The following is a 12,343-nucleotide window of genomic DNA, read 5'->3' as shown; positions in this document are numbered from 1 at the left end:
ATTGGTTGTTTTGTTTTTTGAGGTGCACTTTCATGTCCAATGAAAACAGGGGCTATGTTAGCCCGTGAGAAGAAAACCTTAACACACATTTGTACTAACAACTATGGCTGAAAGCACAATCTACCACAAAGAGTAGACTGGGCTCAAGTTGCAGCTTCACTGCTTAAGTGTGATGATAAATAAAACATTTTACTTTCTCTGTGTTTTAATATCCAAAAATTGGAAGTGATCAGTTGTACACTACTCATAAAAAAACTTCAGTTTTAAAATAAATTGTTCTCCTTGTTCCATATACACATGATCATAAAGGTTACTTGTTGCTCAGGTGGCTCATGGCAACTTTTATTTGAAATTCCCATGTAACTGACTATCATAGCCGATCCACGACTCCACACACCAGCATTGCCGAACCCGGCCAAGTACGGCTAATCAGCCCTCTGGCACCCACACTTGGGAGGACCAGTCCATTCCATCTGGAAACCCAACCATCAAACCCAATTGGCCTTGAAAAAGACTTAGGTTGAAACGCGCGTCGGCTGTGTAACATATCATCATGCTATGAATATTACATTTACATCCAATGATGTCTTTCATTGGTGCTGATTACAACAAGGAATAAACCTAAAAATCTCGTGTTTGACACACCAACAACCTGGACCATTTATTTTTGTGTAAACTGCCTACGAACAAGTACTGGACTATCAAATCCAACCAGCGCCTTTCCAGTCCAAAAGTTTGTCACTCCCCACAATTCTTCTAGACAGTAGGAACCTCGGAGTTGGTTCCTTGACAAACTATGACTCTGGCTGCAGGTCTAATTTAAATAACCGAATAAAGGGTGCGCAGGAGAGAGGGAGTCCCGCAACAAACTCCACTCTTCCAAGAAACAAAAAAAAATAACTGACTATCACTACTAAAATGTTTTTTTCCTTTTAGGGACTACGAAATCGACTTTGTTTAGAAACTATTTTTGAGATTAACTAGGGGGAGGCAGTTGTGTATGAAGTCTTGAAGAGGCCCATGAAACGCGGTTGTGAAAGAATGTTCAACTATTGGTGAAACAAATCCATGTGATGTATTTTATCAAATTCCAGGAGTCCTTAACACCATGTTCATTACATTTAAAAGACTACTACATTACATGATGGTATAATGTAACAACCACCAAGGCAAGTGAAAAGAGGGTACTCGGCTACATTCACATCAATTTAAAATTCAGAGGCGGGACTGCTTCCCCCATAGAATAAAAGTAACAGTGAAAATACTCTGGGCCCACAAGCTCCCTTCTCTAGTGTGTTTTTCTTTATTTATTTATTTATTTTTTTTTTTTTTTTTTTTTTAATCAGACATGATTTCCAATGCAGTGATGGCACACAGGCTTGTGTTTAAACTAATTGTCCATTACCAACTACAGCAATTACCTTGTCCCCATGTATCTTTTGCAAAATCAATGAGATTTGCCATACTCAAACTTTATTTTATGTCACTTCTGTCGGGTGAAAAACACAGAAGCAATGAATGCATTAGACTCTAGGGAGTGACTGGGATATAAAGAGAAGGAGTTGGAGAGGCTGTGATTTCATCAGAATGGTAGAGGGGTGAAACCATCAGAATAGTTGGCATGTGAAAGAATTGAGGCACTGGGTGTGAAGTAATTACCAGGTTACTCACCGTAGTGACCACCTTACTCCTAGTCCATAGTCCCCTTTCCTCCATACTTGTGGGAGATTCCCAAGCACTCCTTACAGGAACTACAGGTGGATGGAAATACCCCTTACGGAAACAGGTTCTTCAGCACAGCCTGACCAAACTGAGCGTCAGCTCTTGAGCTCATGTCGAGACAGTAATGCTTACAGAAAGCAGATGGGGAGGCCCAAGTAGCTGCCCTAGCGATGGACTCCCAAGGGACATTTCTGAAAAGCAACCGCGGCTGCCTTGCCCCGAACCAGGTGTGCATGGATACCCTTAGGAGGTTTCAGCCCTTGGACGGTGAAAGACTCCGTGATCCATCGGCAATCCACCTAGAAATAGTTGCCTTAGACGCCAGCTTGCCCTGAGGGTTACCGAAGGTCACAAAAAGCTGAGAAGAACTCCTAAGCTCAGACGTCCAGTCCAGGTAGAACTTAAGAGCTCTTCGGACATCAAGACAGTGTAGAACCCCTTCAGCCTCTGAGGCAGGGTTCGGAAAAAAGACCGGAAGGGAGATCGACTGATTCAGATGGAATTCAGTCACCACCTTCGGTAAAAAAGCCGAGTTTGTCCGGAGGGCTACCTTGTCCTTGTGAAAGACCAAGAAAGGATGCTCCACCGACAATGCCTGGAACTCACTCACTCACTCTCCTTGCTGACATAACGTCGACCAGAAAGGACACTTTCCAAGACAAGTACTCAAGGTCTACCGTAGCCATTGGTTCAAAGGGTTTATGGCACAGCGCCGTCAGGACTACATTTAGATCCCATGGCGGGTGCGGTTTACGAACCGGAGGGTAGAGCCGTGTCAAGCCAGCAAAATGCCTCTTCACCACTGGGTTAGAGAAGAAGAACAAAGATCTGTAGAAAGGTAAGCGGAAACCGCCGAGAGATAAGTCCTGCATGACAGAACATGAACCCCTGACTCTGCTAGGGAGGACACGAAGGACAGCACCGTGTCAATCGGGGCCACCCTCGGATCCAACTTCTTATCCAAACACCAATGACAGAACCTGAGCCATTTACTCCTGTATTGAGATCTGGTCGAGGGTTTCCTGGCTGCCTGGATAATGCGCAGGTTATCCGCAGACAAACTCAGATGCTCTAAGGACTTGAACTCGGGCACCATGCCGCCAAGCTGAGCGATTGTGGGGAGGGGTGCTACATCTGTTCCCTTTGGTGAAGAAGATCGGGAGTTACTGGTAACCTGATCGGCGGAGAAACCGACAGGTGTTGAAGTTCTGAGAACTAAAACCTGGCCGGCCACCACGGGGCTATCAGTAGAAGGGAACAGTTCAGAGTTCTTCAACTTCCAAATTGCACGGTGAACTAGAGGCGGGAAGGCGTAAGCTCTCATGTTGTGCCATGGAATCTCGAGAGCATCCCCCATAGAGGAGGCTACCTGCCCCCCTCTGGAGGCATACTGAGGAAGTTTCTTGTTCACCGTCGTGGCGAAGAGGTCCACGCCGGTGTGCCCCAACGCGAGAAAATCCATGATAGGACCTCCGCTTTCAACTCCCACTGACCGCCGGCTGAGGGCATCCGCTGTGACATTCAGCTGGCCCGAGATGTGCACTGCAAGCAGCCAGTCACCATGAAGCACGGCCCACTCCCAAATCTGGATGGACAGGTCCACGAGGGGGGGCGGGGGGACTTTGTTACCCCTTGCTTGTTTATGTAATAGATTGAAACCACGTTGTTCGTTCTTATGCGGACCACCTTGTTGACCATGAGCGGTCTGAACGCCCTGAGCGCCAGAAAGATCGCCAGAAGCGCCAGATGATTTATGTGCAGTAGCTTGTCCTGAGGCGACCAGAGGTCCGAGACCTGAAGAAGATCTAACGTCGCACCCCACCCCAGAAGGGAGGAGTCCGTCGTGATCGTCACCATGGGGCTGGGTCCTGAAACCCCGCGCCCACCGACAGGTTGCTGAGAGATGACCACCAGTCCAGGTCCACTCATGGAATCCGGAATCATTATCCACATGGAATCCGGATCCACTGCCTGACACCATGAATTCCGAAGAGCCATCTGGGTCCGTCTCATTTTGAGACGAGCAAGAGGAAGAGCCAGTACATACGAGGCCATGAGGCCCAGAAGCCTCTGGAACCACCAGGCCGACATGCTCTCCGACTGCGCAAACATCTGACACGTGGCCAACAGATCCGCCATTCTGTCCCCGGTCAGATACACTCTACAGTCGACCGTGTTCCAACGAAAACCCAGGAAGATCAGGTCCTGTGAGACCGTCAGGGAGGTTTTCCGGCAGTTCACCATCAGCCTAAAATGGAACAGGAGCTGAAGGAGCGACTGGAGGTTGCCCGCTGCTGCCAACGGACAAGGGCTGCGTAAGAGCCAGTCGTCCAAATAAGAATACACATGGATACCCTGGAGACGAAGATAGGCCGCAATCACCGACATCATCTTCGTGTAGACATGTGGCGCCGAGCTGAGGTCAAAAGGAAGCACCCGAAACTGGAAGTGCTCCTCTCCCAAAGAGAAGCGGAGGTATCTCCTGGATGGATTCCAAATCAGGATCTGCATGTACGCATCCTGAAGATCCACCACGCTGAGCCAATTGCCCATCTGCAAAGAGGAGCGTGTCTGGCCGGGCGTGATCATCTTGAACTTCTCTTGGGGTAGGAAAAGATTAAACTGGGAAAGGTCTAGGATGGTGCGCAGGCCAGCCTGGTTGGGTTTGGGCACCGTAAACAGCCGGGAGTAGAAGCCCTCTCCTCGCTCCCTAAGGGGAACGGGTTCCACATCTCGGAGGTCCAAAAGTTTCTGAACCTCAGCCTTGAGGGAGGGTGAGCCAGACAGCTGAAAAGGAGGGTTGAGGGGTAGGGGGTAAAGGAAAGCGGAAGCCCGCTCGAGCGACTGACAAGACCCATCTGTCTTCTGTGATGGTCTGCCACGCCTCCCAATGAGACGCAATGCGTCCTCCCACCGGGGTCTCGTGCGAGCACGGAAAACCCTCATTTGGCAGGCTTATCGGTGGCGGTGCCACCTGAACCTGATGAGGCTGAGGAGCGGGAGAAAAACTGCGTACGCTGTTGTCTACGGCTGTTATTCCCCGCAGGAGTATCCACTCTGCGAGATTTGCGGTCGAGGAAGCCCCCAAAACCAGAGGAAGGTCGATTTTGCGACAACGGTCTCTGGGATTTGAAAGGAGCTTTAACCAGAACAGACAATGATTTAGCCGTCTGAGTGCTATGCTTGGTTTTGGTGAGCTCTACATCAGTAGAAGAATGAAAAAGCTCCTTACAATCGAATGGAAGATCCAACACCTTGTCTGGCACTTCAGAAAATGTTGTGGCATGCAGCCACGCCTGCCGTGAGGTATCAACCCCAAGCATCAGGCCCCGAGCCGAGGTGTCTACGTGATGAGCCGCAGCCTCCAGGAGATCCTGGGCAAAGACCCTGGCATCGGAAAGGCCTCCTTTGAAGTCTTCCAGCTTCTCGACCGGGATGTGCTCCTCAAACTCCGACAGACCTTTCCACATCCGCATGTTCGCTCCCGCCAATATCAATTCGGCGTTGGCCTGCCTGAGCTGCAAGGCCGAGTTGGCAAAGATTTTCCTCCCGAGGGAGTCGAGGAGCTTGTCCTCCTTTCCCAGAACCTGAGTAGCCGTGTGGAAGAGGATGCTGCAGGCCTGGACTGCAAAGTGGCCGCAGCCACCACTGTGGAGGAGGGAGGCGGACAAGACGACAGGGCCACCTCTTCCGAAGAATGCAGCCTGTACCTCGCGTCAATCTTTTTATTGACAAAAAGTCTTGCGTGTGGCTTTTCTCAAACTCTTCGGACCTCGGCCAGAACGTCCTTCTGCAGGAACAGGCGGGTACGCTCCAACGGAGACAGGGTGAACGCCCCAGAAAGCACGCGCTCCTCCGGGGCGGGTGCCTCGGGCACCGGAACATCTAAGAAACTCATGTCCAGTACCCGGTCATGAAAGGCTCTGATAGAGCGGGGAAGGTCCTCGTTGTCCTGATCACCTTGACGGTCATCTGACAGGTCAGGATCCTGCTGAGCCGTGTCAGGCACTGCCTTGTCCACTGGGGACAATGGAGGCAAAGGCAGGAGAGCAGGGGGGGGGGGCACCACAGGCAAGGGAGGCGCCGGCGGAACCACCAGAGGAACAGGTAGAGCCGGAGGCGCCGGTGGATATATCTCCTTGAAAAGCCCTTTGAAATATTCCCTCATGGGGTCGGTGCGCTTGAAATTTACCGAAAAAGGCGTTCTCAGGAGATTGTTTCGGGACCCGAGAGGCCTCTCATGAGGTGGACAAATCCAGGGACGTAACGGAGAAGGGTGCCACACCGGCCCCTCCACCGACGTATCCACATAAATCAAAGGAGCCGCCCCCGCGGGCAACAAAACATTGTGCGGAAGAGGCATTGGGGCGTTCCAATCATAAACCAGCCGGTAAGGATGCGCACAGGGGACCTTAGGTTCACCCGAGAGACCGAGCCCTACACCAGAAGCCGATGGCGTAGTTGTAGGGGTAGCACCTAAAATATCCGCCGTGGTCGTGGCGGGAACGGGCGCCATTTTGTCCTCATCTGAGGGGAGCTGCGGCACGTGAGGAAGTGAGGCAGGGGTCCCCGTCGATGGATCAGGGGTCTTAATCTTAGCCTTAACATAAGGAACCTCAGCCGAGCCGGTACTATGAGGCCTGGAATGTTTTTGTGACATACCAACCGCCAACTGAGCCGTCAAAGGAAGGACCTCGGCACTGCCGGTAAAGGAAGAATCTTGCTTCTTTGCCCCCTCAACAGATCTGGTGTCACCACAAGAGTGGGAACGGTGCGCTTTCACCGACAAAGCCTTGACCGGCCTCTCAGAACTGTTGGTAGCTTTAGCCTCTGTACGAGGGACCTCGGACCCAGGCCCGGTAACAGCCTTTTCTGTGCGGGCCTCGAACCTCCATTCGGTAACTACAAGCCCAGCCAAGGCCTCGGGGCACACCCCGGTTTTGTTTTTGAGGGAAGCCGACAGAGGCCTCAGAGCAGCTCCGGTACCCCACGACTCAGTAGAATTGGGTCTACAAACAGCCCCCACAGGAGGGGCCTCGGAGCGTACTCCTGTGTTCACAGGCCCCTTACGGAGACCCTCAGAGAAAACTCCAGTAGAATTATTAGGCCCAACGGGCACCTCAGGGCGAACCCCAGTAACAGAGCGATCAACGCTCCTCCCGGACCGAGAGGAACCCGGGAAGGTATCCCCCGGCCGGGGTGCTCTGAAAAGTAAACAACTTACCGGGCGTTTTTTCTTCTTGTCGATGAATGCCTGAAAATGCGAAGGAGGAGCTCGTCGGAACACCTCCTCCCACCGCTCCAACCGACGTTGAAGTGCCCGGACCGAAAGGGGGGTCACAGTAAAAGCAGGAGTCCCAACGGTGTTCCGGACCCAAACACTCTAAACAAAGAGGATGGGGATCCGCCCTCGTGAAGCGACGGTGACACGAACAATCTGGAAAGTCTAATTTGAAAGACAGAGACTAGTAAACGAACACCAGCAACAGCCAGAGAGGAAAAAAAGTGAAGAAAACCCTCCGAGGATGCAAGTGCGTCCGGCCCCGATCGAGCAGAGAAAAGGACTGATGGGAGATGTGCGGGCGGAGCCAAAGCGGGCGGGGTTACGGCCGCGTGCCGGGCCCCGCGCAGGAATGAGAGGAGGGACACATTTTTGAAGAAAATTTGGATGCTTTTTACAAAGTGCTCCGGTCCCGTCCTACAGGACGGAGAGAGGTCCCACAAGTATGGAGGAAAGGGGACGGGACGTAGGAGTATACATGTCTAGAAAGCAGCCCTGGTACAGTGGTTTTTACTGGATTGTTTTTGAGGCTGGCTATGAAGCATGGTGCTGCTCGGAGGGGGGAGTCCGACAGGCCAGACTCCGGTTTTCTGTGCAGAGCTTGACTCCTCCGACACTAACAGCAGCACCCATTAGCAATGTCACGCGAGGTCTAGTGACCCCCCCCTCGCCCTCACAGAGCTGGCTGGCAGTGTGCACTTAATACTATCTGCATTGGGCAGAGAAATATTCCAGCCACCTGCTAGCACACATGCCTGCATGCTGGGTCAATAGTGCGGGCTAAGGCCTTCTTTTAAAGGTCATTTGAATCGCAGGACACAGCAATCATTTTTCGTTTGCTGCAGCGATTACCTTGACAGCAGCAAAGTGTTGCTCTGAGTGTTCCCACTCTGTCCACGTAAGGTCGGACTGGGACATGAAAAACCTGGGCACCCAACATGTAGTGGCCCTAAAATAAAAAAAGTGTCCCGCAATCCTGAATCCCAATGATTTGCAACTTGTTGCATCAAACTCATTTTTTTGAATCGCATGCTATTTTGGATGGTAATGCACACTGAGGTTAAATGACTTGCCCAGAATCACCCACTTTGTTTTAGTGGTGCTGGTACCCATTGGGCAATTTGGGCACTTGAACACATTGTTTACCAGGTGCTGTTGTACAGCAAGGTACAATTATTTGTGAATGTTTGTCATGTAAGATCTAAAAACAAAGTTTCATAGCACCAAGCTACAAATTACGATAAACCAACCTAACAAATATATAAAAAAATCCTTATATAAATGCTAAGCAAATAACAGTATTATTCCAGCTTTACGTTCTCCATCCTGAATTAAAGACTACACCTACCAGAATGCAGCGCGAGTTGAGCCTAAAACGTTGCTAATTATGAAACACATTTTGAGTCCTAGATCAAAGCAATTATTCTCCATGTCAAACTTACTAAAACGTTTGGGGTATTTGTGATCAGTTCTTTTGCAAGTATTCACAGATGGGTTAGCTGGCTGGAGCTAATGTTTATATGCAGATGTACTCTGCAGTAATCACCCACACATTCACACTGCATGACATTTCCCAGACAATTGTAGCTCTCACTCCATTAACTGATCCCTCACTCAAGATGCGTTAGAGATATTTAGAATGCAAGCCGTAGGCATTGTGGAAAGGTGTCAGCAACTTTTTTCACCAGCTCTAGTGAAAATTTGAGTTGTGCAGAGGGTGAAATCAACATCATTTTAAGGTACAATTAATAGCACACTAGGATCAGCTCAAAGATATATCTTGTGGCTAAAGCAGTGCCACTGATCTGGGTTTAACATCTGTTATGAACATTGTATTCTCCTCCAGCTACGATTAGGATTCCCCAGCGTTGTAAAAGCAACACAGATAGCACCCGAGTGCAACTCTCCATAGTAACGTTCAAGTCAGGGCCCAAGGAAGCTCAAGGTCAGCATCTGGGTCCAAAAAACAAAAATACAGTAACAAGTAAAAAAACAAATGTATTCTATGTGAGCTTTTAAAACCTGCCCACATATCACTGCAAAAGTGCCCTTGCTAACCTGGAAATTCAGCCCAAGGCCGAATGCCTGCATGGACAATAAAAGCCTGCGTACCTAGCAATCGCCGTCACCATGACCCAATGCTCCCTCGCCTTAGCAGCTTATTAAATAAGGCACATGTTAACGCCAGAGCCACACATTTAGACAACCTGTGCTTTGGGTTTACTCTACTTACCGGCACGATCACTAGGGAGCAAATGCAGTATGCAAGTCGAGCTGCTGATTCCGGCACGCGCCTCTGGATAACAGCTCCTCTGTCCGTGTGCATTTCAATATGGCGGCACATGCGTGCGTCAGCTGGGCTGAGCACATACATTGATATAATGTAGCTGCTCAGCCTGGGTGCCTCTCCTGTGCACAAAGTGTAGGCTTAAACAGTAATGAAGTTTTGATATTCTTCACTCTAGAAAATCATGTCACAGTTAGTGACGTGATTAATTAAATGAAGTGCAAATCAGAGGTATTGCATCACAAATTGCGAAGCCATACCACTTATTTTATGCCTTGTGCTATGCCATGTTTTGAGGTCTGTTGCTCTGTCACTCTACCTCTCCCATCTCTACCTTCTATTATTGCTGTTCCTCCTACAGTGTGCTGTATCGGTTAATATAACTCCTCTTCCAATCATGTCATTACTCTGGCTATATGTTTTTTCATTTTCTCTTGTGGTTGCTACTCCTTTTGATGGTCTTCCTTGCACTGCACTTCTTATGTTATTTGCCGGCCTTTCTCTAATCTGGATCTTCTATTTCCAGCTATCGCAGTCTGCTGTCGATGTTTTCTTATTTTATTGTCCCTATACGTCCCTTTTGCTCTACTTCTATCTCTCACTCCTATTGTGTGTGTCCTATTTACCAGTTTCCCTTCTCACTTTCTTTGTTGCTGTCTCAGAGCTCATTGGTCTCTCTCGTCCTGTTGCTCGAATTCCTGTTTTGGCTGGTCTAATGCGTTCACTGTTCTTTTGGTCTCCCTTCCCACTCCCCCCACCCCCTCCCTCACTTCGTTCTCCTGTATTACTTCGGTTCAGAGTTGCTCTTCCTCTCCTTTTTGTCTTTTGACACACCACCAATAAATATTAAAAAAGCTGAAAATGCATTTTCCATGTACAAGTCTAGTGCAGCTATTGGGTGCTCACTTTCAGATGTGTGCAAACTTTCTTTTGGCCATTAGGCTGTGAATGATACTTCGAGGTTTGTCTCACCAGATGCACTTGTTTGAATGCAGATGTTTTACCGGCACTTTTGCCATTACAAGTATAAGAGCCCTGATGAGATGTGTTCTGAGCCAGTACAGTTATAGCATTCCTGATAATACATGTGTTCTGAATCACTGAACATTAGTCCTTTTGATAAGTCGAAAGCCAAGTCTGCTTTGCTACAATTGAATGTTACCTCTGATGCAGACGCATTAACTCGCCTAGCAACAAGATATGAGCAGGTTACACAATCTCTGCAGCAGGGTTATTGACCCACTGAGCTATCTTTCCTAACAGGCAGTTGACTCAAAGGCACATAGGGTTAAGGCACTGGCAGTTCCATGTGAGGCTTGACTGCCGTAACTTGCTTGTCAAAAGCCCTCAATCTGTTTGGACTATCCTACACGAGTCAGAAGATTCATAACAAGACTTTGAAATGTGCTAGATTGTTGGCAGTGGGACTCAGTAATCTTACATGGGAGAAGCAGATGTTTTGAAAAGCGCAAGACCAAGTAGGAGGGATTGAAGTAAATGACCGCAATGCCATCTGCTCACACTGTCCACCAGTGTGTATCACACCAGCTCAGGAGGATGGGGGAAAGGATCCAAGTTAAAAAATCAAATTTTTTGCAAGGTGGATCTAAAACTTTTTTTGTATTTTTAATGCAGGGGACACCTCCCGTAGATCCTCCCTCACATACCCCCTACTTTATCAAATACCCGCAGTAATGGATTTGGTTTTTCTGCAGTGATATCGATGGTATTTTCTGAGCAAGAACAGTGTCAGCTCTTCCCAACACAGTTCTGTTAAGAAATTCAAGTACTGTCCCAAAACATAGCAGTCCTGCTAAGAAATGTGGCCATGATGCAATCTGCACTGATGTGAATAATTGGCATTGTGACATGAAATGCGTATTGCAGCTCTCCCGATTAGACTATTTTGCCTGAAAATATAGCATTGCTGTTCAGGTACCAGTACAATCTGTGTCACTGAAAATATATACAGCACTGCTTCTGTCTGCATCCATGAAACCAGATTGCGGTGGGTGGGTGTTCAGAAAGGGAGTTAAAGTAAAGCTCAGACCACATGCTCAGCTATTCCATGCTCTCTGAGACTATGTACAGTGCCCTTTCATGCATGTTCACGCACACATGCAATCTTTAGACAAAAAAAAAACAAAAAAAACTTCACATTCAACATCAAAAGCTTTACCTTCCCACAAATGCCAAACTACTTGCTGGGAAGCTCTTCTAAAACGTCAAGACATCAAGAACCCCAAGCCATTGATTGCAGTCGATGTGCTTCTGTGATGAAAAGAAAACTAAGTATGAAATGCCCATGCTACTGCACTGCCTTTATTAAAGCGAATTAAACCAGTAATTGAGCAAAAATGCAGCCCTAGTTAGTTCAAGACAATTTTCATTTTACGCAATACTATGTGTCCTAAAGCAATGTGAAAAGCATGTTCATAATTAAAAAAAAGCTTTACTAACACTCTAACCTACAAAATGCAAGCAGTTAAGCAAAGTGAACAAAACACAAATTCCCTTCTACATTACTCAAATTATTATCTTGATAGAACAGAGAAGAGTGTTGAAAAAATAAACAGACCAGGACTCAACGTAGTTGATTCTTTCAAGGAAACGTGTGAATTACTAAAGTAAAGAGTGGATGTGCAAGCTTCTACTGGCCAGGCTGTTACCAGTGAGCGTGAGAGATGTGTGCGAAACCCTCTTTTTTGTAAAGGGGCCTGACTCTAGAGGCTTAGGAGGTACAATGTAAAGAGGAGAGATAGAGTCATAAGCTACCCTAGACATAAGCATGACGTAGGGTCACCAAACAATTGCAGCGGGCCAGGTGGCTGCTGGCTCCTATGGAAATCACTGTGGGATGCAAGAATGTCAAAAAACAGGTATTTATTTTAACAAAAAGACATTTACAAAAAGTGCCGTGGCACGTGGAATATGCAGTCGACCACATTGTGGTCTGCATATTTGGGTGAGTTAGTAGACAGTGTGACATTTTATCTTATTTCTTGTATTGTTTTACAATAGCAATACATTAACATTGTCTAAATGTCTTTTTT

At 48.0% G+C, this 12,343-nt stretch overlaps 1 protein-coding gene across 4 annotated transcripts in view; it reads right to left on the bottom strand.

Annotated features, from left to right (window-relative positions):
* SIRT1 (sirtuin 1) overlaps positions 1 to 12,343 on the bottom strand; it is a 2,084,986-nt gene that overhangs the window by 1,929,670 nt on the left and 142,973 nt on the right. Inside the window, exon 2 of one of the 4 annotated variants that reach the window (XM_069610639.1) lies at positions 11,470 to 11,561. The exons of the other annotated variants lie outside the window; for them this stretch is intronic. The gene's annotated coding sequence lies outside the window, so the exon portion shown is untranslated. The remainder of the gene's footprint in view (positions 1 to 11,469; positions 11,562 to 12,343) is intronic. 4 annotated transcript variants of the gene reach the window in all.

Source organism: Ambystoma mexicanum, chromosome 8 (assembly GCF_040938575.1).
Source record: "Ambystoma mexicanum isolate Mex_15411 chromosome 8, UKY_AmexF1_1, whole genome shotgun sequence".
Taxonomy (NCBI): domain Eukaryota; kingdom Metazoa; phylum Chordata; class Amphibia; order Caudata; family Ambystomatidae; genus Ambystoma; species Ambystoma mexicanum.
This window is presented reverse-complemented; position numbering and strand designations above follow the sequence as displayed.